The 23,724-nt window shown below is 43.7% G+C and overlaps 1 protein-coding gene across 2 annotated transcripts in view; it reads left to right on the top strand.

The window, feature by feature from the left end:
- Nucleotides 1-3,510: 3,510 nt before the first annotated feature.
- The window catches only part of RAPGEF5 (Rap guanine nucleotide exchange factor 5), a 309,698-nt gene continuing 289,484 nt past the window's right edge, over nt 3,511-23,724 (top strand). Inside the window, exon 1 of one of the 2 annotated variants that reach the window (XM_047833993.1) lies at nt 3,511-3,568. The gene's annotated coding sequence lies outside the window, so the exon portion shown is untranslated. Of the gene's footprint in view, nt 3,569-4,153; nt 4,182-23,724 lie in introns of those variants that run through there. The other variant, XM_047833985.1, reaches the window with a different exon arrangement.

Raw genomic sequence — 23,724 nt, 5'->3', positions numbered from 1 at the left:
CTCTCTCTCAAAATAAATTAATTAAAACTTAAAAAAAAGATACAGTTCACTGCTCCACCCCCTTGCTGTGAGACCCAGGCACTGGTGACCGGGAAGTGTCACCTGCAGCTGGACGTAGCAAGTTATGCCAAGGGATTCTGGACTGGTTCCTTCCTTCTGCTCTCTTGTCTCTTCCAGCCAAGCCTCCTCTGGCACTATATCATCAAGATCCTTTCTGATTCCTTCTTGGTCCATGTTAGACTGTTGTCCCCTCTCTTATTAGTCCCCATCTCTGGAGGATTATTCTGAGGCTCCCAATTTCCCATTTTTCATGCCTCAGGAAACCATACCTTTCTTCCAAGTTCCCATCTCTCCCCTTCTTAGCTGTCATCAGCCCCAACATCAGTTAAAAGTACATATGGGTAAAAGCTCAGTTTGCCTCACAGCTGGAATAGACAATTGCTCTGATTAAGTCAAAACACTCAAGGAACATTCCTTGAATGCACAGGGCACACCAGTTCCTGTGCTAGCCCTCGGCTTCTACAGATGAATGTTTGGTTCCTGTTTTCAAGAAACTTAACATTGAGAAGGAAAGCAGATAGCCAGGCACCAGAGTCCTTAGAAATGGCATTGCTGATTTTTTTTTTTAAAAGAATATCTCCATTGAGAATTGAGGAAGACAATCTAATCTGATCTTGTAGAAGATTTCCATAAGACATTCAAACCATACTTAACTCTGCTTCAGAAACCTCTGACTTCAATCGAACTGGCAGAGGGCAAGGACAATTATTGTAAATGACTTAGGATGATTTTAATTTTTTTAAGTTTATTTATTTATTTTAAGAGAGAAAGAGCAAGGGAGGGGCAGAGAGAGAGGAGGGAGAGAATCCCAGTCTCCGTGCTGTCAGTGTGGAGCCCAATAAGGGGCTCAATCCCATGAAACGTGAGATCATGACCTAAGCTGAAGTCAAGAGTTGGTCACTTAGCCGACTGACCCACCCAGACGCCCCCTCTCTGGATATTTTTTAAAAAGTAATATAAGCAAACCACAGACTGGGAGAAGATATTTACAATATACATATCTGATATAGGAGTCATATCTCATGTATAAAAAACACTTCTACAATTCAATAGGAAAATGAAAATAAAAAATGAGCAACTGACTTGAATGGGCTTTTCAAAAAGGGGATTTCTAAATGCGCAGTAAGCATATGAAAAGGCGCTGCACGTGGTCACTCATCAAGGATATGCTGCGTAAAATCATAATGAAATACCACTTCTTGCTCACCATAATGTCTAAAATTAGACCGACAGTACAGTGCTGGCAAGTATATGAAGCAACTGGAACTCTTGCACGTGGCCCATGAGATCCTAAACTGGTGCAGCCCTGTGGAAAACTCTGGACTAAAATCCACTACAGCTACATCTGCAGCAGCTCTGTGACCCATATACCCTCCTAGGTATATAACTTGTGCCACTTACGGATTGATTTATCGTCTCTCAGCAACAAGTTCGCCCTTTTTGACTGCTCTGTGGAAATGGACCTGGGCCCTTTAAATAGCTCTTCCTTTGCCAGCTGGTACCGAAGCTTGATCAGTAAAGGCTGTTGGTGAGAGATCACGGGAGGAGGAGTTGTGCTCCCTGGGTCCAGCGGGCTGCTCCTCGGTCTCCCTGCACAGTGCTCCTCCGGCCGACCAGCTCCTGCAGCACAAGCAGCTTCCCTGCAGGGCATATGCTCTCTCTGGAGTCCACCTAAAGCACAGGTGGCTCCCCAGTTCTAAGTCCCTGCCATGCATAGCGGCCAGCAGTATCCAGTGGCCTGCGGCTTCCATGGGCAACCAGTTGAGTCAGTTTGTAGTAGAGTGCCTCAGGGATAACACTGCCCTGGCAATGGCTTTCCTTGGTGTCCCAGATTGGAAATAGGGGTTTCCAGCAACTTCCAGAGGGTAGATTTCTGGAAGGTTGTACCAGTGCAAGAATACAATGACCTCTCTGCTGTTCACTGAGCCACAGCCATGCGGTCCAACAAGGTCTGTATCTCCGACCGTGCCGTAAGGGCAAGGGTTCTTCCTCGAGTACTTTATCTCAGCTCTGGGGTTGGTAACTTCTCCTCATATCTGCTTTTTCTGTAATCTTTATAGTCTTTACTTCTTTTTTTTTTAACGTTTATTTATTTTTGAGACAGAGAGAGACAGAGCATGAACGGGGGAGGGGCAGAGAGAGAGAGGGAGACACAGAATCAGAAGCAGGCTCCAGGCTCCAAGCTGTCAGCCCAGAGCCCGATGCGGGGCTCGAACTCACAGACCGCGAGATCATGACCTGAGCTGAAGTCGGACGCTTAACCGACTGAGCCACCCAGGCGCCCCTATAGTCTTTACTTCTTACTGGCCAATCTCTTGCTATTCCTGTTATAATTAAGATATTCTTCATATTAAGCCTTTTCAAAGTATGTGGCTTTGTTCTTCTGATCAGACTGACACAGGATCCAAGAAAAAAAAATATATCCACCAAAAGATATGTGCAAGAATGTTCACAGAAGTTTTGTTTATAATAGCCCAAGACTGGAAACCACCCAAATGTCCATCAGTGGCAGAGTGGATAAATGGTGGTGGGAGCTGTGTATGGATCTCACAGACTGTTTTGATGGAGGAAACAAGATGCCAAAGAGTATATACTGTAAAATCTCGTATATACAAAGTTCAAGAGGAGACAAAACCAGTCAATGGTGACAGAAGTCAGTATAGTAGTTACTTCTCAGGGCAGAGGTAGATATTGACTAGGAAAGGGCACAAAGATTTGGGGGGATATTTGAAATACCTATGTTGTGATCAAAAGGTAGTTACATAGCTGTATATTTATGTAAAAATTATCAATTTGTGCACTATACTATATGTCTATTATACCTTAATTTTTAAAAGCTAATGAAACTAAAAAGGGAATGTAAATATAAGGTCATAAAAACAGGCTGTCTAGACAAGGTCTCCCCTAGCTAATTCCCTTGGCCCCATCCATCTCAGCGATGCTCAGCAACATGAACGTGAGGCTGATGACTGCAAATATTGTCCCAAAGCCTGCAGTGTTCAGCGGGCAAGGCTGAGGGACGGGACGGGACACCAAGTGATTCTGTTGTATACGCTGCCAGTTAGTGGTAAAAATGGGAACACCTGAGCCTTCTGTTCCCAACCAGTATACTTCCTGCCCAACATGTGGCCTTTCAGGGGGTTTCTTTCTAAAGATGTTTGAGATGAGTAATGTGTTTTTCAGAATATGGCAGAGAGCTTCATACAAGGAAAGCCAACAGAATAATTTTGAAATAAAATTCTGTCACAGTTGGTTGGCACTGACACAACTTTTTTTTATGTAATGTCTCCTTGACTGCAGTGATAAAGACTGCAGAGGAGTTGGAGAAAGGGAGAACTTGGTGCCAATTTGGTGGCTGTATGAAATCATTTCACTTCAAAACACAGAGCAGAAATAGGAGAAATGAAAATAGATGATCGGCACCTCCCCGCCTTCCCACTCTACTTGGGCAAGAATCAAAGGAGGAAAAGCTCAGCAGTAAAAGCCGTCTCCAAGGACTGGTGTCAGGGTGAGCAACTGCGGCAAAGACATATACATAATTCTCCCCTCCAGAATCCTGGCGATGCTTCCTGAGAATGTGAGAAAACCGGCTGGCTTTGCATGCACACAGAGGCAAAGCCAAGATTTTGTGAGCCTGGGGTAAGATTCTCAGCCCTGGACATCACTGCAAGGGAGCTCCTGTGCATGCGATTGCTCTCCATTATAAACTGCAAATGCGACTGGGACCAAAGGAGTTAGCTCAGGAGCTGGTGTAGAGTCTACCCATCTTTCGATTTGGGGAAAGGGGAGATGAAAAGTCATTTCTCCTTTCTCTGGATTCATGCAATCCTTTAACTGTAATTGTCTCTCCCTGCTTGCTCCAGTTGTTGATGTATTGCCTCTCGGCTCCAAGCGCACCCACCCTTTTTTGTCTTGCTTTGTCCTCCCGAAGCCGAACTCTGCGCCTTGCATTTCTCCTTAATGGCCACCTGCCTGGTACACTCTACCAATAGAGGGCGCCGTGAAGCGGGAGGTAGAAGAAGGTGCGCTCCGTTCTGTTTCCCCAGCAGTTGCTAGCAAATCCGGGTGCAGAGGATCCCAGCAGTTTTCCCTGCAGTGGTGGCAGCTCTCAGTGTCCTGGGGTGAGCACCTCCAACACCGTTTCTTTGCTGTTTCGGCAACCACTCCCCCTTTTCAAGGGTCTGCGTCTCCACCTTGCAGGATCCTCCTCTGAATGTCTAAGTTCTTTCCTCCTTTACTTTTCCTTCAGCCTCATGGACGGTAGCTGCCTTCTAAGTTTCTGCATCTACACCTTACAGTTAGTTCTCTTTTATCCCTTTTGGTAGTTAATCATCTTTTGCCTAGTTCACAGTTCTTTACACTCAGATTACTAATGAGGTTTGTCTCTTGACTGGTCACTGACAGATCCAACGCTTGACCCATCTGATTGTGCAGTGGCCGTCTGTGTATGTGTCGCAGTGTCTCTTGTGGGGCCTCTGTGCATTTGGCTCCTAGGGGGCATCCTTCTGGCTGGGGTATGTTAGATTGGATGTTTGTCAGGGAATTATTTCCAGATCCTAGACTTCCGCATGTACTCTTTCCTAATAAGATTGGCCTGGGAACCTGCCTGCAGGGAAGATCCCATGGGAAAGGTTCTTCTTTCTCAGCTCACCTTCTACTTTCAAAAAGGAAGCTGTACTTCTCATTTCTCCAGATTTTATGGTGCATTGTCTAAAGCTGTAATATATTGGTTGTTTTGACTAATTTTGTTCTTTAATTTTAATAATAACTCAATCCAAAAGAAAATTTTCACATTTTAAGGACTTAAGATTACAGGAAATTAAAAGATGATGTTGATTTATATTGTTATGTAAGATATGTTAAGGTGGTTAATAAGAGATTTCCAAGCATGAACTACATTACAATCTGGTAAAATTGGGGAAGTGGAGTGGAATATGAACTCAAAGAAGAAAAGGAACACTAAATGTGCTAACTAAAAGATCATTCATGTGTTTTAAGTAAAAGATCATTCATGTGTTTTAAAATTTTGGATGATGATAAATCTAAAACTGCTAAGTTATCTGTAGTCCTCCAGGTACATATAAAATATACAATAACACTTTTGTTTTAAATTGTCAATATTGACTGCATGCCAGAAGTACTTTTGCAACTGTTTAAATACCGGGAAAGAAACTTTAGATTTCATCTTTAAGAAGTTCAAGAGGATAAGTAATTTTCTCAATTGTTTTAGGAGATATGCGAATAAAGGAAGTCGCCTTGCTTAAAATAAAACATGAATGAGTGAAGACTGGTTGGGTGACTGGGTGAATAAATGAATGAATAAGCGAATCAGCAACTACAAGCCAGAAATCCTCTTTCTAGGCCAAATATTTCCCTGCTGGGGAAATGTGCCTATGAAAAATGGCAACAATACATCATGCCCTTGATATTGGGGCCCTGATCAGGAGCCAAGTCAGTCCAAGTGTCTCCTCTGTCTTTATTTGAGAATAACTTGTGGCTGAATGAATGGCTTATAATAGTGCATTTTCTTAAAGCCGTGTGTCTTGTCTTTATTTTGTCATCTGTAAAATGGATTTAGAAATTTCAATTCGGTGACAGCTGGACTGTTGATTTTACCTTTTGGGGAGACACCATGGAGTAGTAGAACAATGCTATCCTAGAGACAGAAGACCTGGGCTGATGTATTGGTTTTGCTAGTAACTGGTTGCATGATGCTTATATCTTCATATCTCTGCACTTTGATCTCGGTCTATAAAAAGTGGATGGTTGGGGTGCGTGGGTGGCTCTTGGTTAAGTGTCTGACTCTTGATTTCCTCTCAGGTCATGATCTCACGGTTCATGGATTCGAGCGCCACGTCAAGCTCTGTGCTGACAATGTGGAGCTTGCTTGGGATTCTCTCTCTCCCTCTCTCTCTCTGCCCCTTGTGCATGTGCTCACTCACTCTCTCTCTCAAAATAAGTAAATAAACTTAAAAAACCAGTGGATGATGATAACTGTATGTGAGCTTTAGCTGGGATTGTGCATGTAAATGTGCTTTGCACATGGCAGCTGCTCAGAAAATGTTAGTCAAAGCTAGAGCTGAAGTACTAGATGGCATGAAATTTGGGTATATCCACCTTCCCCTGCCCTGAGGGCTTCCAGTTACTCTACCATAAACTAGTTAGCCATCTCAGGCTGCACAGTGTTCCAGGTCTTGGTCACATAGACCATTCCATCCTAATGCAACTATGTGGAACATTTGATTCTTGCATGTGGACAACTCTTATTTCACTCCCACAACAAAATGTGGTCAGTGTAAGCTTCATGCTACAAACAACACATGCTTCTGTCATTGCCTTGGGAGAGACCCATTTGCAACCACTTCATCTTTAGAATCTATGAAGAGGTCATTGTCAAGTACTTATTTAGGGTCAATAAAACCATTACGTATTATAGAAAATACAAAACATGGACAAAATAGCTTCATGCCAGAGTGGGTACTGAATCTGCTCTCTTATAAGTGTTCAGTACTGGCTGATGTTCACACCAGCAGAATTACACACACACACACACACACACACACACACACACACATACACACAAAGTGATTTCTTACACCAGTTGATTGCAGATTTCTGTCACTACACTGGTCGTAGTTGATGTGGCATCTTAGAAGCAAGAGAGATCAACTGAGAAAGTAAGCGCTTGTGCAAAGAGCGTAGCAATAAAATTATAAGGTTTTGCCCATTACTGGCATATCTGTGAATGAAACAGTGACTCTGGCTGCAGCTGAATCAGGTTAAGCAGTATTAACAGTGCTTCCATGCTCCAGCCACCAGTCTTTAAAATCAGGATTGCTCGCCCAGCTCTTCATGCAGTTACGCTAATAAGAGGGATGGTTTTAAAAGGAGGTTTTTGATGCTCTCTAGGGAGTATACCCTCAAGCCATATTTCTATAAAGATTAAAAATCTCATTCCAGACCTCAATTAAACTAAGGGAAATAACGATTGCAGAGAGGCACAGAGGAAAATCAAGTTCCTACGACGTGCTAGATGCTGGCTAAGTGCTTTCCCAAGTGACATCTCATTACTCTTTGCATCATGAGCATGGGAAAGGTATTGTCCTTTCCATTTCACAGGTGAAAACGCCGGCCATCAGGGAGGTTAAATTTGGGACCATGCCTTGAGTCCTTGTCTGTCTGAAACAAGATCCACATTCTTCCCCTTTCACATTGTTGATGCTAACGCTGGCTCAAAAAAAGTAGATGCTCAGAAAATGGGGACTGTGAAGGTGATATAAACATTTATATGCCAACAGACACAGAGCGGTGGTTCTCAATCTTGGCTGCATGCGGGAATCACCACTGTTCCAGGGTTTGTGCTCCTGGCTTGTAAGAAATCTGTTAGAGGGGTGCCTGGGTGGCTCAGTCTGTTAAGAGTCCAACTTCCGCTCAGGTCATGATCTCACTGTGAGTTCAAGCCCCAACTTGGGCTCTATGCTAATAGCCTGGAAACTGCCTCAGATTCTGTGTCTCCCCCCCTTTCTGTCTCCCCCATTTGTGCTCTTTGTCTCTCTCTGTCTCTGTCTCTCTCTCTCTCTCTCTCAAAAATAAATAAACAAAAAATTAAAAATAAAAAGTAAATCTGTTAGATCAGGGGTTCTCAATCTTCACAATCACCTGGGGATTTGTTTAAAACACATTAGGGGCACCTGGGTGGCACAGTCTGTTCAGCGTCCGACTTCAGCCAGGTCACGATCTCGCGGTCCGTGAGTTCGAGCCCCGCATCGGGCTCTGGGCTGATGGCTCGGAGCCTGGAGCCTGTTTCCGATTCTGTGTCTCCCTCTCTCTCTGCCCCTCCCCCATTCATGCTCTGTCTCTCTCTGTCCCAAAATAAATAAACGTTGAAAAGAAAAACACATTACTGGGCCCTGTCTCCAGCGTTTCTGATTCTTTAAGTCTGGAGTTGGCCTGAGAATACGCATTTCTAGCAAATGCTGCTGTTGGGGGCTGGTTGCTACTGGTGGGGGCCCTCACTTTATGAACTACTGCCTTTGGGCATTGCTTCTCCAAGTCAGACTTCCTTATGGACCCGAATGCAGATGTGGGGGCCCAGGCCCAGCCATACAGGATTAGTCTCAGGTGATGGGCACGAGGGTCTGTCTGTAGAACAAGGATTCTAGGTGATTCTTCAGTTCACTGAAGTGTGAGAACTGTCATCCAATGAATTCTTTTTGTTCTTTTTATTTTATTTTTTTAAATTTACATCCAAGTTAGTTAGCATATGGTGCAACAGTGATTTCAGGGGTAGATTCCTTAATGCCCCTTACCCATTTAGCCCATCCCCTCTCCCACAACCCCTCCAGTAACCCTCTGTTTGTTCTCCATATTTGTCTCTTATGTTTTTCCCCCTCCCTGTTTTTATATTATTTTTGCTTCCCTTCCCTGTCTTCATCTGTTCTGTGTCTTAAAGTCCTCATATGAGTGAAGTCATATGATATTTGTCTTTCTCTGACTAATTTCACTTAGCATAATACCCTCTAGTTCCATCCATGTAGTTGCAAATGGCAAGATTTCATTCTTTTTGATTGCTGAGTAATACTCCATTGTATATATTTACCACATATTCTTTATCCATTCATCTATCGATGGACATTTGGGCTCTTTCCATCCTTTGGCTATTGTCGATAGTGCTGCTATAAACATTGGGGTGTGTGTGTCCCTTTGAAACAACTGTATCCCTTGGATAAAAACCTAGTAGTGCAATTGCTGGGTCATAGGTAGCTCTATTTTTAATTTTTTGAGGAACCTCCATACTGTCTTCCAGAGTGGCTACACCAGCTTGCATTCCCACCAGCAGTGCAAAAGAGATCCTCTTTCTCCACATCCTCGCCAACATCTGTTGTTGCCTGAGTTGTTAATGTTAGCCATTCTGACAGGTGTAAGGTGGTATCTCATTGTGGTTTTGATTTGTATTTCCCTGATGATGAGTGATGTTGAGCATTATTTCATGTGTCTGTTAGTGATCTGGATGTCTTCTTTGGAGAAGTGTCTATTCATGTCTTTTGCCCATTTCTTCATTGGATTAGTTTTTGAGTTTGAGTTTGATAAGTTCTTTGTAGATTTTGGATACTAACCCTTTATCTGATATGTCATTTGCAAATATCTTCTCCCATTCAGTCGGTTGCCTTTTACTTTGGCTGATTGTTTCCTTCGCTGTGCAGAAGCTTTTTATTTTGATCATCCAATGAATTTTTAAATGCTTTCCGCTCTCTTCTGAACCTGGCTCTTAAGTTCTCATTTTGAATGACAATGGCACAAAATTCCATTTACAACTGACCATTAGCTATTGTTGTGACTTGCTTCTGGTTATTTAAAATGCCCATAAATAAAATTTAAAAGGGGGGGGGAGGTATTCACTAATTTTTAAAATTGTTAAGTCTCTACTTCATGGGGGGACAGAGGCCTGACTGATGACTGGTTGTTTCCAGCTTCCTCGCACAAATGAAATGAGAAGAAAATCATCCTGTGAGGAGGCTCCTTTACTTTCTTCCTGTCCCCTCCTTCCTCATTTTACCCTCCGCTATTCAGTTCCATCAACCCCAGTGGAAATGAAACTCAGGCTCTTGAGTTTAAAGGGGGTTAGCCACTTGGAGTCTGGTGTTCAGCTGGGAGGCCAGGTTACCACCCGGCTTCCTCAGAGTGGGGAAAATGTACACGGAAAGTGCCACCCCAGGCGGAGGGCGGCGAGGAAGCCTGGCCCCGGGGCGGATGTGCCCTGACGAGATGCAGGTGCTTCCCCGGCCCGCCCCTCAGGGGCAGGCTCCCAAGGGAGGCCAGCAGCCAAGAGGAGTATTTATAGCCACCTTTGCCGGCTGGTTCCTGCCTGGCTCTCACTCAACTGCCTGAGGATCCCAGCACCACCGACTGACAAGAGCAGGGAAAGATTGAAAGGCTGGGGCGGTGATGGCCCAGCCGTCCTCCCTGAAGAGTTGCAGAAATCAGTCCCTCTTATCTGGAGTTACAAGTACAATGGAATTTAAAATGAGCGAAATGAAGGTCATGGGAAAAGATTTCCCATTGTTCTTCCAAGGCTCCAGAATAAGCTGTTCCCCCAGGAGAACTCCTCCACCAGGAGGGCCGTACGGCCATCTGCAGAACTGGTGTGCATTCACTCTTGCTGGTAACACATGCAGCAGGAGGGTCCGGGAAGCTCCTTAAGCCCCTGCTCCCAACCCAGCTCAGAGGCCCTCAAACTGCAACCAGCTTCCCTTTCCAGATTCTTAAGGCAAACCTGTCAGCAGAAACAAGGGCCGTTTTTTTCTTTCCCATTCTCTCTGCTACCTCACACTGAGTGGACAGCCCAGAGCTGGCTCAGGGGACAGAAAATGCACTCAGGGGACACTCCTTTGTGGGGGAGTGTCCAATTGTCAGTTTAGGGGGAGGGACCATGGCGTCCCCACTCACCCTGAAGAGTGTTAGGGAGCCGTGAACCATCAGGTTTTTCAGGGATACGTTCTGTACAACGCACAGCTCGTCAACGAAGTTTCTAGGTGAAATCAGTTAGCCCGTCTCCAGGGGAAAACCTACAAAACGGCAAGTGTTCCGGAAAGGGTTTCGTTTCCCAAGCGGCAGAGAGCCAGGATGAGCAAAACCTGTTGCTCAGTCCACAGGTGGAATCCGTGTCAGACGCACAATCCATCCTATTGTTCTGTCTGGGGCCCATGCTTCTCCCAGGGTTGCTGTGAGTGGACGAAGCAGAGACCCCTCAGTAGCTGAGTCTGGGGCTTATGGGCCATTTGCCCCACGAGTTTGACCAGTGTGTCTACCGTGGGACTGGCCCTGATGGGTGTGAATTTCAGAAAACCCTTCCTGAAAGTGGAAAGGGGTTTATATTTTAGTTTTTCTTTTTATGAGGAAGTAGGTAAGAGTGGAATGACACAGAGTTAGAGGCCGTTGAGGCCAGTGTGGCAGCTGGAGCCAGGCATACAAGAATGCTAGTAACTAGTGGTGGTCACACACTCTCCAGTTGCCTTACAGAGTGCTAAGTGCTTTCTAGACATTACCTCATGTAATCCTCCCAGTAGCCTGATGAGACAGGTGCAGCCACTGTCTCTCCTTTGTAGCAGAGGAAATGGAGGCCTGGAGAAGGTAAGGGACTTGATTTTGTCATAGGTCAGGGATGGCAGAGTTGGAATTCGAACCACCACCTCCCCCAGAGCCCCTGCCCTGCACCACAGTCATGAGAGGGGCTCTGCCTCATCGGACAGGCCCCACCGGCTCTGTGGCCACTCTTCCCCAAGAGCTCCTGAGGTTGTAGTGGCCTCTGGCTTTCTTGCATCAGTCAGATGTTGGGGGGGCAGGGGTGGTGGGAGTCAGCATCCCCCTGAGAGCCAGTTCACACAGATGGCCTCGTGGGCTGGCCAGGGACCCATGAGGACTCCTTTGACCCATTCCTGCAGGCTTCCATGTGACCTTCCACCTTCCATTGGATGCCAGCTCCTGGTCAGCAGCTTCTCTGACCTGGAGCTTGTTCAGCTGGGATGAATTTGGGGGGACTTTCTATAAACCAAATTCATGGTGGCTCCAGCCAAATAGGAGGGTTTTGCCCAACTCTTGGTTGGGGGGTGGGGTGGGTGAAGGAGAAGGAGATGAAAGCTTTTTATAGGCAGCTGGCAATGTCAACCCCTAGATGGCCACGGGAGTTGGCAATGCTGTACCATTGTCTTGCCACGGATGTGCTGCTGGCCTCCTCCAGTGGTTGCCAGTGGTGGTAACTTCACAAGCACAGTGTGGGGCACAGAAGCAGAGGACTTACGTTGCATGGAACTGAAGGTCTTCTCAGTCTACTGGGATGGTCATTTTGTAGATTTTTGCTTCAGGTAGAAGATACTGCTTCAAGTCTCAGTCACACCCAGAGAGGGCTCTTCCTCCATGGACTCCTTAGACCTTTCATTTTCCAAGTTGCCTAAACAAGATGGTCACTTATGTGTTCCCCAGTTACCATGATATCCCCAGGATCCAGTACAGTTCCTGACGTGACTAAAACCTATCAAAGCGGTTCATCAAACGAATAATGAATTGAAAAAGTGAATCGATGAACCGTTAATGTTGGGTACTAGGTTCCTGAAGGTAACGAGAGAACCTGACACTAGGATTCTCTCTGGCTCTTAGAAAAAGAGTGTCACTGTCAGAGACTTAGGGAGTATGTTCGGGTCCTTCAAGAAGCAGACACTGGAACAGAATTGAGTTCAGATGTATGGGGGAAAACCTGGGGAAAATGGAAGAAGCAGGATTGGGTGAATTCTTTTTTGAAGCGAAACCAGAGTGCTGTCTCTCTGACAGAGGCTTAGAGTATCGGGATTATCTGGGTGCGACAGTGGTTATTGCTTTTCTTTCTCTAAGCAATGTCTTCTCATGCTGTGTTTCTTCCATCCGAGGAGACCTGTGTCTCCATCACCTCTACACCTTCTTTCCAACGACACCCCTGAGACAAGAGGTCACCCAGGGCACCCCAGCCCTCTCTCAGTGTTCCACATTCTATCTCTCCAACCAAATTTCCAAATGTCTCAAACTCACCATGCCCAACCCACCCAGACCATATTCCTTTCTGTGACAGTTTTCTTTCCTGGGGTTTCAACTCTGTGAAAGGCACATCAGTCTAGCATTCCTCTCTTGCCCTTCACCCTTAGTTCCTTTCCTGACGCCTCAGACACTCTACCAGCCCCCACTTCCAATCCCAGACACGTGAGAAAGAGCTCTTCAGGGCTTTACTCCTGCCCTTCAGGCACCAGCTACAGGCCAGGCCACCTCCAGTGGGGCTGGATCCAAAATCCAGGGCCCTACAGGACAGGACACACAACATCCTTGTTTTAGCCAGAGAGTGCCTGGTTATCAGAGTCTGAGTAAACAAGCAAAACGAAGAGGTCCCTGTTATCAGCAGGGGAGAAAGCATGTTTGTTTTCTTGACTCCTTGCATCCTGGCAGTTGGTGTGCTGAGTAAACAATCCTGTTTACTTACAGTAATTCCTTTTCCCTTGAAAAGTGCTGGTTATAATTCCAAGCTTTTCAGCTGTGTTTTGAATATGGAGTTGTGTGTTAGACACTTCCTCCCACTGTGATGTGTTCACCAATTGCTGACAACGATTGCCATTGCTTTCTTGCTGCTTGTTCATTCATTCATTCATTCATTCATTCATTCCTGTTTTTATTTATTCCACAGGTATTGACTGAGAGAAAGCCACATGAGGTAGTCGTTAGAGACATGGGCTCTGCAGCCAGACTGCCTGGGCTCAGAGCCCAGCTCAATCACTGTCTAGGAGGTGGAACCATAGTAGAATTACTTAACCTCTCCCCACCTCAGTGTTCTCATCTGTAGATGGGGATAATTAGAATGCCCATCTCAGAGGCTAACAAAGATTAAATTAGCTAACCAGTGCCTGGCACATGGTACAGTAAGTAAAGGGATACTGAGTGACATCAAATCCTTGCTGTTCACATCAAATCAAGGCAGTCCCCGTGGAATGGGAAAGGATGATGTGTAGTCATGAAGAAGGCTGGTGTGAGCTATAGCTGGGGTAAACTGAGGACTTATCCAACCTGGCACCCCTAAGCAATGGGGGCTTAATATAATGAAAATTACATAGCTGTTGAAATTATTTATTGACAAATTAGTTTCAGCACAGTGGTAGAGCTATAGATAATTTTCTTCAAAAATGAATATAGGGGCACCTGGGTGGCTCAGTCGGTTGAGTGTCCAGTGAAACATTTGTAACGTTTGACAATGATGTTTTTCTGTTTCAGCTCAGGTTGTGATCTCACGGTTCATGGGTTCAAGCCCGGAGACGGGCTCTCTGCTGAGGGTGTGGAACCTGCTTGGGATTCTCTCTCTCTTTCCCTCTCTCTCTGCTCCTCCTATGTGCTCACTCTCCTTCTCTCAAAATAAATAAACTTTATAAAAATTAATATAAAAATGAAATTCTCTTTAAAAAATAAAAATGTTTACATACATAAAGCAAAAATTTTAATAAACCTTTATATTAAGAAAATATAAGCAAAATGCCATAGTGTACATATTATTGTAATATTGTACATAAAAACATGCATACTTTAATCAGCTTTTCAGTCATATCTGTCTCTATTGTAGTAAGTCCCTGGCATTTTGGAAGAATGTATTCATGCTAATGTCTTTTTAATTTTTATTTTTAAAGTAAAATTGCCATATTATTTACACTTGCATTTTATAATAATTTGAAATAGATCCTTCTCTGTGGACTAAAATACTTTTTTTTTTAACATTTATTTATTTTTGAGAGAAACAGAGCGTGAGTGGGGGAGGGGCAGAAAGAGAGGGAGACACAGAATTCAAAGCAGGCTCCAGGCTCTGAGCTGTCAGCACAGAGCCCGATGTCAGGGCTTAAACCCACAAACCATGAGATCATGACCTGAGCTGAAGTCACACAGTTAACCGACAGAGCCACCAAGGTGCCCTGGGCCAAAATACTTTTAATTGAGAAAATATTCTTTCTAGAAGTGCTGAATTATTTGGTAACCTCCGAGCAAGTGCAGATAAATAGAGGATAGTCTCCATTCTAATGTTTCAAATCAGAATGTGTTAATATTTCAGCTCAAATAACATCACAGTGTATGTCTTTTGCTGCCATTTAGAGCATTTTTATTCAACAAATATTTTTATAAGGCATGAATTGGCAAATAATTTCTTGCTATTTATGATTCTTTTGAATATTTCACTGAAGTTAGATGTAAAATTACAGGCCTTTTCAATTCCATTTTAGTACAGAATATAAATTGATCCTAATTAAAAACAGGAGCTTCATCAAAAGCTTTTTCTCACAAATCAAGATAGTGTATACCTCTGAGCTCCAAGGTTTAATTTCTTCATTTCCTCCCTTCCTTGGGTAGAGACAAATTCAATCTGTCCCTGTGTAAGCTTGTTTTAGATAATTACGAGTCATAAAAAGTTTCACAACCTGAATTTTTTTTTGTGCTCCATCTATTGAATAATTTATTAAAAGATTCCAATTGATTTTCATCAAAATGCAACCAACATTTAAGGAATTATTTCAAAAGAATTCAATAGTATTCCAGGACACGTAGGGTGATTTACAAAATAGTTATTATTCAAAGGCTCAACATTTCTAAAACCAGATTGCTGATGGGCAACAGAGAAAGGAAGAAAATGTGTACTGCCAGAAAGCTGAAGTTTTTGTTGTTATTGATGCATGGGGTTTATTTGAGACCGGTGATCTGATACTTAATACAAGCTCTGTCACAAGAATTTTGTACTTTAGTTACTTTGTTCACATATAGAAACATTTGTAATTTTTAAATGTTTATTTATTTTTGAGAGAGAGAGAGAGCACAAGCCGGGGAGGGGCAGAGAGAGAGAAGAAGACACAGAATCTGAAGCAGGCTCCAGGCTCTGAGCTGTCAGCACAGAGCCAACACAGGGCTCAAACCCAGGAACCCGTGAGATTATGACCTGAGCTCAAGTCACGCCCTTAACCGACTACACCACCCAGGTGCCCCAGTGAAACATTTGTAACTTTTGACAATGATGTTTTTCTGTTTCCTTTGGTGGAATACCACAGTTGTTTGGATACAGTCATGAATTATGTGCTCCACAACAATTTCCAAGTACATCCTGCTCTATAGCTTTCTTAATGTAGTAAGAACATTATTTTTCCATGAACCTAAGCCCCCAACAAAATTTGTGTTCCTTTTATTACTGTAGAAACACATTTCTTCTTCAATATTGAACTTTTGAGCTGAATTTATAACACAGTAGACCCAACGATGTCAGATGTTTTACCTGTGAATAAACTTCCAACAGTTTGCTTTGATTTCATGAATTGTATGGGGAAGAAAAAAATCACACCATTATTAGAATTAATCAATTATCAGAGGACTTATGGAAGCATCGGAGGACTCTAACATAAACAAGGCTTCATGCAGCTGTTTGACAGCTCTTATTTTGCAAACATCACCAACACACATACAGCTATCAGTTCACATTTTGTATGTATGGGCCTGGAATAAACATGGGCAAAATTAATTGAGACGAATAGTCATTTGATCTAAATCAGAAGTCCTGCTTCACAGAGTGATATGTAAACACTCCTACTGCAGCTGCATATGTGAAATTGTCAGTTGGGGGCATAGCCTTTTAAAAATAGTTCTAACTTTTGAAATAGAGGCTGGAACTTTTCCAGTAGATTTCTGTCTGGTTTTAATGTGGTCAGAGATGTCACCAGAACCCAACAGTGGATGGTAAATGTTATCAAAGATCTTATGCACTTTGTATATACATCAACTTTCTTAATGCACAGAAATCCAGTAGTTTTTCATTTAACATGTACATTTTTGAAAATATTCATTTATTTATTTTGAGAGAGAGAGAGAGAGAGCAAGCACAAGCAGGGAAGGGGCAGAGAGTAAGGGAGAGAGAGAATCCCAAGCAGGTTCTGTGCTGTCAGCACAGAGCCTGATGTGGCACTCAGTCCCATGAACTGTGAGATCATGACCTGAGCAGAAATCAAGAGTCGGACGCTCAACCAACTGAGCCACCCAGACTCCCCAAACATGTACATTTTTTTGTTCAGTCGCAGCTGAAAATATTTATTGCCTAGCCCCCCCCCAAAAAAAAAGTATTAACAAAAGAGTAAAATAAATGTAATTTTATGCCATATTATAAATGAAAAACCTCTACCACAAGAGCATTCAGATAACCCATTATATACTTTATTGTAGGAGTTCTGAGTCTCTAACTCCGGTATATTTTACACAGGACTTAATGCATAATTTCCCTTATTTTCCAGACAGAGAAGCTTTCTTGAGACAGGGAGTACCAATCTTAAAAAGATACATTGGGGGCACCTGGGTGGCTCAGTCGGTTAAGCGTCCGACTTCAGCTCAGGTCATGATCTCACGGTCAGTGAGTTCGAGCCCCGCGTCGGGCTCTGTGCTGACAGCTCAGAGCCTGGAGCGTTTCAGATTCTGTGTCTCCCTCTCTCTCTGCCCCTGCCCTGTTCATGCTCTGCCTCTCTCTGTCTCAAAAATAAACGTTAAAAAAATTTTTTTTTAAAAAGATACATTGGAAATTGCCAGGTAAAGTATGAAAAGCAGTTTAAAAAAATTAGCTCTGTGTAAGCTTGTCTCACTGAATCATTACAAAAACCCTGTAGATGGATAATATTAGTCTGATTTCATGTATGAAGAAACCAAGGCTTAGAAAGATTAAGGGATTTGCTGGGAGTCCCCCACCTAGGACTTGATGAAGCTGGGATGTAAGGCGAGGCCTGTGACTCTGGTGCTGGTCATCCCTGGCGGGTCCACCAATGCTGCTGCCTATACTGTGGCTCAACACTACAGGTGGCATGCACATTGTGAAACTGCTAGTCGTGTTGGTAAAATCCAGGGTGGGGTGGGAGTGCTGAAGGATGCTGCTGGAGGTGGGTGGAGGCCAGACTAACCTGAACTCATCCTGAGAGCTGCACAGAGCCGGTGGCAAAGCTCTTCTCAGCGAAGACCCCAGGGTGACCGCAGCCTTCGCTTGCCCACTCCCTTCCTCACCAGCCTGGGCGCTTACCCTTTACAGGTAAGCCTTAGCGAGGCTGAGTTAAGCATAATTCAGTGCTCTACTGAATACTGTCTCGTATAGTTTTCTCACTGTTCTGTGTGCGTGTTTGATGTCTCAAGCAAAAACCTCAGCCTCTCTAAGACAGAGACTGATGTTAAATATAGACTTCTTAATAACCCCCCTTGGTGCTGAGCACATGGGAAGCATTTAGAAAAATGTTTGTTGATAGAAGGGGGGTGGTTTGGGGATTGCATTTAATTGAGTTCCCTAATATCCCAAATGTTAAGACATTTTACGTGGGTTTCGAATCTGCTTTAATTTTGCTTCTTGACACTCACCAGCTTTGTGTTGTTCCCCGCCCTCCCTGGCTCTGGTTTGTTCGTGCCTCCTACCTCCATTTTAGCCACTTAGCCTTGCATTAGGGTCACACTTCCTACCCCGTTTCCTGCCCCATCTGAGTAACAGGCTCATTTTCTTCCAGACTTTCAAGGCCAAGTGAGTCCAGGTGGGCAGGCAGTTGACTCATTCATGCTTCATTGGCCATTCCCACTGATGTGTTACTTGATTTTACTCTCAGTTGATTAACCTTCATGGGTTTCGGTAAATCTGACCAGATCTGCTGGAAATGTGTTATATAACACTGTACCCACTAGCCACAGGTGGCGATTTCAATTTAAATTAATTAAAATTAAATTCTAAAATTCAGTTCCTCGGTCTCACCAGCCATATTTCAAGGACTCGATAGCCACCTGTGGCTAGTGGCCGTGCCATTGGACAGCACAGGTTTAGAACCTGTCCATCATTGCATAAGCTTCTGTTGAAACAAGGCGATTGTTTTGGGGTAAGAGTATTGAATAACAAATTCTGGGGCCAAACTGAAAAATATAAAACAAAGTTTTGATAAATGGGTCTTCTGGCTTATTTGTTATGTAATATAATATTAGTATAATTTCTAGGGATAAAATTACTTTGTAGCACTCCTATAACCATTTGTTTAAGTATCTGTGACTTCTAACAAATCTGTGAGCTTTTTCAGAAGAGGGGACATGTTTTATCTTCCTGTCTCCTGGGCTTGAATTTGTGTCTGGCACAGAAAGGGCTGAAAAATGATTAGACCCTGAATCAATAAAAGCTTAGAAACATCATTTAATTTTCTGTATTGCTAACTATAGCTATTAGGCTCAAAAAGTATATTCTGAAATGTACCACTTTTTGACCTATTTTTACTATTTTTAATGCTGTGTATTCTGATAATATGAAAGAAAACGTTTTCAAGAATGTCATGCAAATTCATTTGAATGAAAATAAGAGAAATGTATGGCCGGGGACACAGACAGAAAAGCTCCCTAGGGGACCCTTGTGGGTTCAGTGGAGTCCTTACACTGGGGGTGATGTGACCATCGTTCATCTTTCTTGTGGAGTTGGCGGGAGCTGGGGGGGAGGCATCATGACTTTTGATGGCCACAGGTGCCCTGTATCTTGGTCAAGGAAGGCAGTGCAGACTATGGAAAGTCAGCTTCCTGTCCCTTTTCTTTCCCTGGAGGGGCCCTCTGCCAGAGCCCTGTGATGCTTATCTGGGCTCTGCAGATCTTTGGAATGAGGTCATCTAGGAAGTTGAATCCCTTTGATACAATTATCTCTGCATCCTTGGCCCTTTGTTCTCGTGGAGAATGACCGGTGACCCCCATGCTTCTTACGTGGTTGGAACAGCTGTTATGAGGCGAGACGCCAGGTGCTCACCCCTGTGTGGGTGTGCAGGTCCTTTCCCAGCTGTCAGGATGGGGTCCAATGGATGTAGGTGGCTCCCCCAGTAAAGCACGATCATGAAACTACAAAGAGGTGAGAGGAGAAAGGAGAACCTTATCTGTAACGGGGAACCTCACACACACCTACCCACACACACATACACACAGACGTGTGTACATACACGAACATTCCTCATGACAAAGCCCAGCAGTTTTCCTCTTCAATTCATCTTAGTTGACAACCAGTTAGACCGGTTGCAAAGGCTCATTCTTTCCCGAATGGGTAACTTTTTGGAATAGGATTTCTCTGCAGTCCTGAGCCCATCCCTTTACATGATTTAATACACTTTTCCCTATTGTATGTGGGCATCTTGCAATATTTTCTACCCAGTAGGAATTCTCCTGTGTAGCAGGCTCCCAACCCCATATCTTATACCCCTTTTCCTATACAAAGCCTCCCTCCCCAAAACTGATTTAGCCTGACCTTCCTGGTACTGTTCTGAGCATAAGATCTCCTCCCCAGGGTCACAGCCTCAGAGGGCTTGGCGATAATGAGGGGACACTTGTCACCATTGCTGAAGTCTGGTCAAGTAACCAGGAGCCTTGTGAAGTGTGCATTTCTTGTGGGATAACTCACTCATTTAGGCCCTGTTCCAGTCGGAGAGTCCTTGTCCACTCACTCTCTCTCCCCATTTTCCTGTCGTTTTCCAGTTGATTATTGAAATGTGCTATCAGCAATCAGGCACCATTTCTTGGCAGAAAGACCAGATGTGAAGATCTGAGGGTTGTTCTTCCTGAGATTGAGCTCCTGAAGCAAGTCCTTTGCTCTCAGGGAATGATGAGAGCATTTCTCTAGAAAGTGACAGGACTCCTACTACGTGTGTGTATGTTTTAAAATATTATTGACATTGTATGTCATCCATAGCAGAATTACAAGCTAGAATAGTAAACTGTCTGTTAGACACCAATGAAGGGAAGGCTTCTAGTTTCCCATCCATGTATGAGGGCAGGTGGATAGCAGAGGATATTTGCTGCTATCCATTCTACCTTCCTCTTGGTAACATTTCTCAATCTTCATTCAGATATTGTACTAGTCAAGGTCTGGGATGGAAACAGAAGATACAACCACAGGGCATATTGAAGGGTCCATTGCAGAGATGGAAGTGGGATGGGACCAACAAAGATGGGTGGAGTGCTAAGGGACTGGCAATAGCAGAGAGCCAGAGACCCAATTCATCCCTTGGCCTGATGGAAGGAGGAATGGAACAGGGGACCAGGGCCTGGCTAGAGCTGCAGCTGGAAGAATTGGGGGCCACCCAACAGGAGTTGACCCTCTAGAGGAACACAGCCTCTGTCAGAGACAGAGCAAGGCAGGGAGCAGCTGAGGAAAATTGTTACCCCCACCCTGTTCCCCTCCCACCTTCTGATCTTCCATTGGTGTTCCCAGGATAAAATGCAGCTAGAAACTAGAGAGCAAGACAGCTGGTGTAATGCACTCTGAAAAGTTTGCCCCTGAAGGTGTAGAACAGAGCAGAGAATGGGTCTGGGGGTAAGGGTGAAACAGCAGAGGAATCATGCCCCTTCCAGCAGCCTTCATGCTCTGGGAGAGGAGACCACTCTGAAAGCATAGGCTTAGGCTCTGATTACCTGATCCCTAACCAGAAAATTCCATTCCCCTGGCCATAGTGATTAGTTCAGGATACACAACCCAATTCAGGTCAGTGAATGAAAAGAAAAATTTTCTAAAGACTTTTGGAAAAGATGTCTCATTCCTCTGAGAGCTACTGATAAAGAGATCCCCCACCTTCCTGCTAGTCATAAATGAAGAAACATGTAGCCCTTAAAACTGCTTTCAGCCATTTTGCAGTTTAAGTGGAGAGTCAGCTTGAGGATGAAACAGGTAGCGTAGAAGAGAAGATGAGAGGACACTGTGTCTTTGGTGCCACCATTGAGCACCTTATTACTGTGGTTTTTAATTACTGAGCCAAGACTGTCTTTTTATAACTTATGTCAGTTTAACGTGGAGTTTCTGTTACTTGCAACCAAAAGCATCTTACCAAAGCCAGGAGGATTGTGCCTAGAACCGGAGAGCCTTTTCCTATTCAGTGCATCCCAGAAGACAGAGCACCATAGGGCAAGACAAGCTTTGTTTGATAGGGAGAAATGTAATGGAAATGATAGGGAGACGAAGACAAGACAAGACCAAGTCCAGAATGCCTCAAGAGAGGCAGCAGCTGGAATCGTGGAGTCAAGGGTTCCGTGTCCGATATAGGCAAGACTAGGGAGAATGCAGGTCAAGAGCAAACGAGGAAGACCAAGTTGTGGTGGTGACTGTGTCTGTCTGACAGGCTTAAAAGGCCTGGGGCAGGTTGGACAGACAGTTCTGAATGAGGTCATCACATTCTTTTAATTAGGCAGGAGGACACAGCTTTCTTGATGCTCCTTGTGAATACCTGGCTGTTGAGGAAAACCATGGTGCTATGTTCTCAGCGTTCTACATCATGATTCTTAGGGGCATAAGCCTTTGGGCTCAGCCTGTGGTTTCAGTCAAAACCAAGCCAGCAGAGGGAGGGGGATGAAGTTGTCCCTGGCTGTCACTCACTTTGCTGCAAGTAATAATATAAAATATTCTATGACAACTTCCTCCTTGGTGAGAGATTTTAGTAATTCCTGTCCTTGATCATAATTAAAGATGCGCTCTCCAGGCAGTTCTGGTGGTAAATAAGAAGATAATGGCAATGGTACCAGCTATGTTTATTGAGCACTTAATATATGCCTGGCTCTAATCCAAGCGCTTGATGTGCACTAATTCATTTAATCTTCACTATGTTTGAGGAGAAAATTATTATTATGTTTCCCAATGGGCATGTGAGGGAAATAAGTCACATGGGTTGAATTTTAAGTTATAGAAAATGTTCTAGTCATTTAGTTCACTCCCTTTAAGAGACTTCGAAATAGTACATATACACAGAAGAATATAAACACATATATGTATATATTATAAAGAGTAATGTAACAAACACCCATATGTCCACAACCACTATAAGAAGGTGGTGCCATTGGAGGAGCTGTGCATCGGTTCTGTAACTGAGCCCCTCTTGTCCTCTGTCCTTAAGGTTAACCCTTGGCTGAATTTTGTTTCCATCACTTGTTTTTCTATATGGTTTTACTATCTATAGATAGGCCCAACCTCTGTCAGGCCTTTTAAGCCCATCAAACACACATGATTTTGAACAATATATTGTTTAGATTTACAAGTTTTTGACCTTTGTAGAAATGGTATTATTCTGTACATATTCTTCAAATATATGTGACATGATGTGAGATTTATCCATGTTGATCCAGGTAGCTCTGTTCACCCATTTTTCACTGAAATGTGACATTTCTTTTTGTGAACACACCACATTTTACTTTTACTATTGTTGTTGTTGGACATTTGGGCAGGGGGTTCTTACTGTTCAAATGCTATCATTATGAGCACTCCCATGCTGTCTCTTGGTGCCCACAGGCAAGGGTTTCTCCAAGGTCTGAGCCTAGAAGTGGAGGAACTACCCTGTATAGTCTGTGCAGCCCTGAGTGCCCTGGATATTGACCGGTTACTTACCAGAGGGATTGTGTCAGTTAACGCTCTCACAAGCGTGAGGATACAGCAGTCTTGCTTGCCTTTGGTACTCCACCTCTAATTAGGTTCTTTACAGTTTTCTTTGTTGAAGAAACCAGGTCATTTATTCTGTATACTTTCCCACAGTCTAGATTTTGTAATTACATTCTAATATGTCAATCAACATGTTCCTCTGAACCCTCTATTTCCTGTAAATTGGTGATAAGATCTAGAGAATTGGTCTCATTTAGCTTTAATTTTCTGAAAAGAATACTTCAGATAATGTGGTGTACTTCCATCCATCAGGGAGCACATGATATCTGGTTAACTGTAGTTTTTTGTGATGTTACCAACAGCCATTAGTGATTATTGTCTAGAGTCATTATTTAATTATGGCATTAAAATATTAAAACTCAGGGCACCTGGGTGGCTCAGTTGGTTAAGCATCTGACTTCAGCTCAGGTCATGATCTCACGGTGCGTGGGTTCAAGCCCCACGTCAGGCTCTGTGTTTACAGCTCAGAGCCTGGAGCCTGCTTTGGATTCTGTGTCTCCCCCTCTCTCTGCTCCTCCCCTGTTTACTCTCTCCCTCTCTCTCTCTCTCAAAAATAAAAACATTAAAAATTTTTTTAATAAAATAAAATAAAATAAAATATTAAAACTCTATCACCCCCACTTCGTTTCTTAGCTGGGATATTCTATAAAGAAATCCTTTTTCTCATCAACCATTTGGTATCCTTA

The sequence above is a fragment of the Prionailurus viverrinus genome, chromosome A2 (genome assembly GCF_022837055.1).
Source record: "Prionailurus viverrinus isolate Anna chromosome A2, UM_Priviv_1.0, whole genome shotgun sequence".
Classification (NCBI taxonomy): domain Eukaryota; kingdom Metazoa; phylum Chordata; class Mammalia; order Carnivora; family Felidae; genus Prionailurus; species Prionailurus viverrinus.
This window is presented reverse-complemented; position numbering and strand designations above follow the sequence as displayed.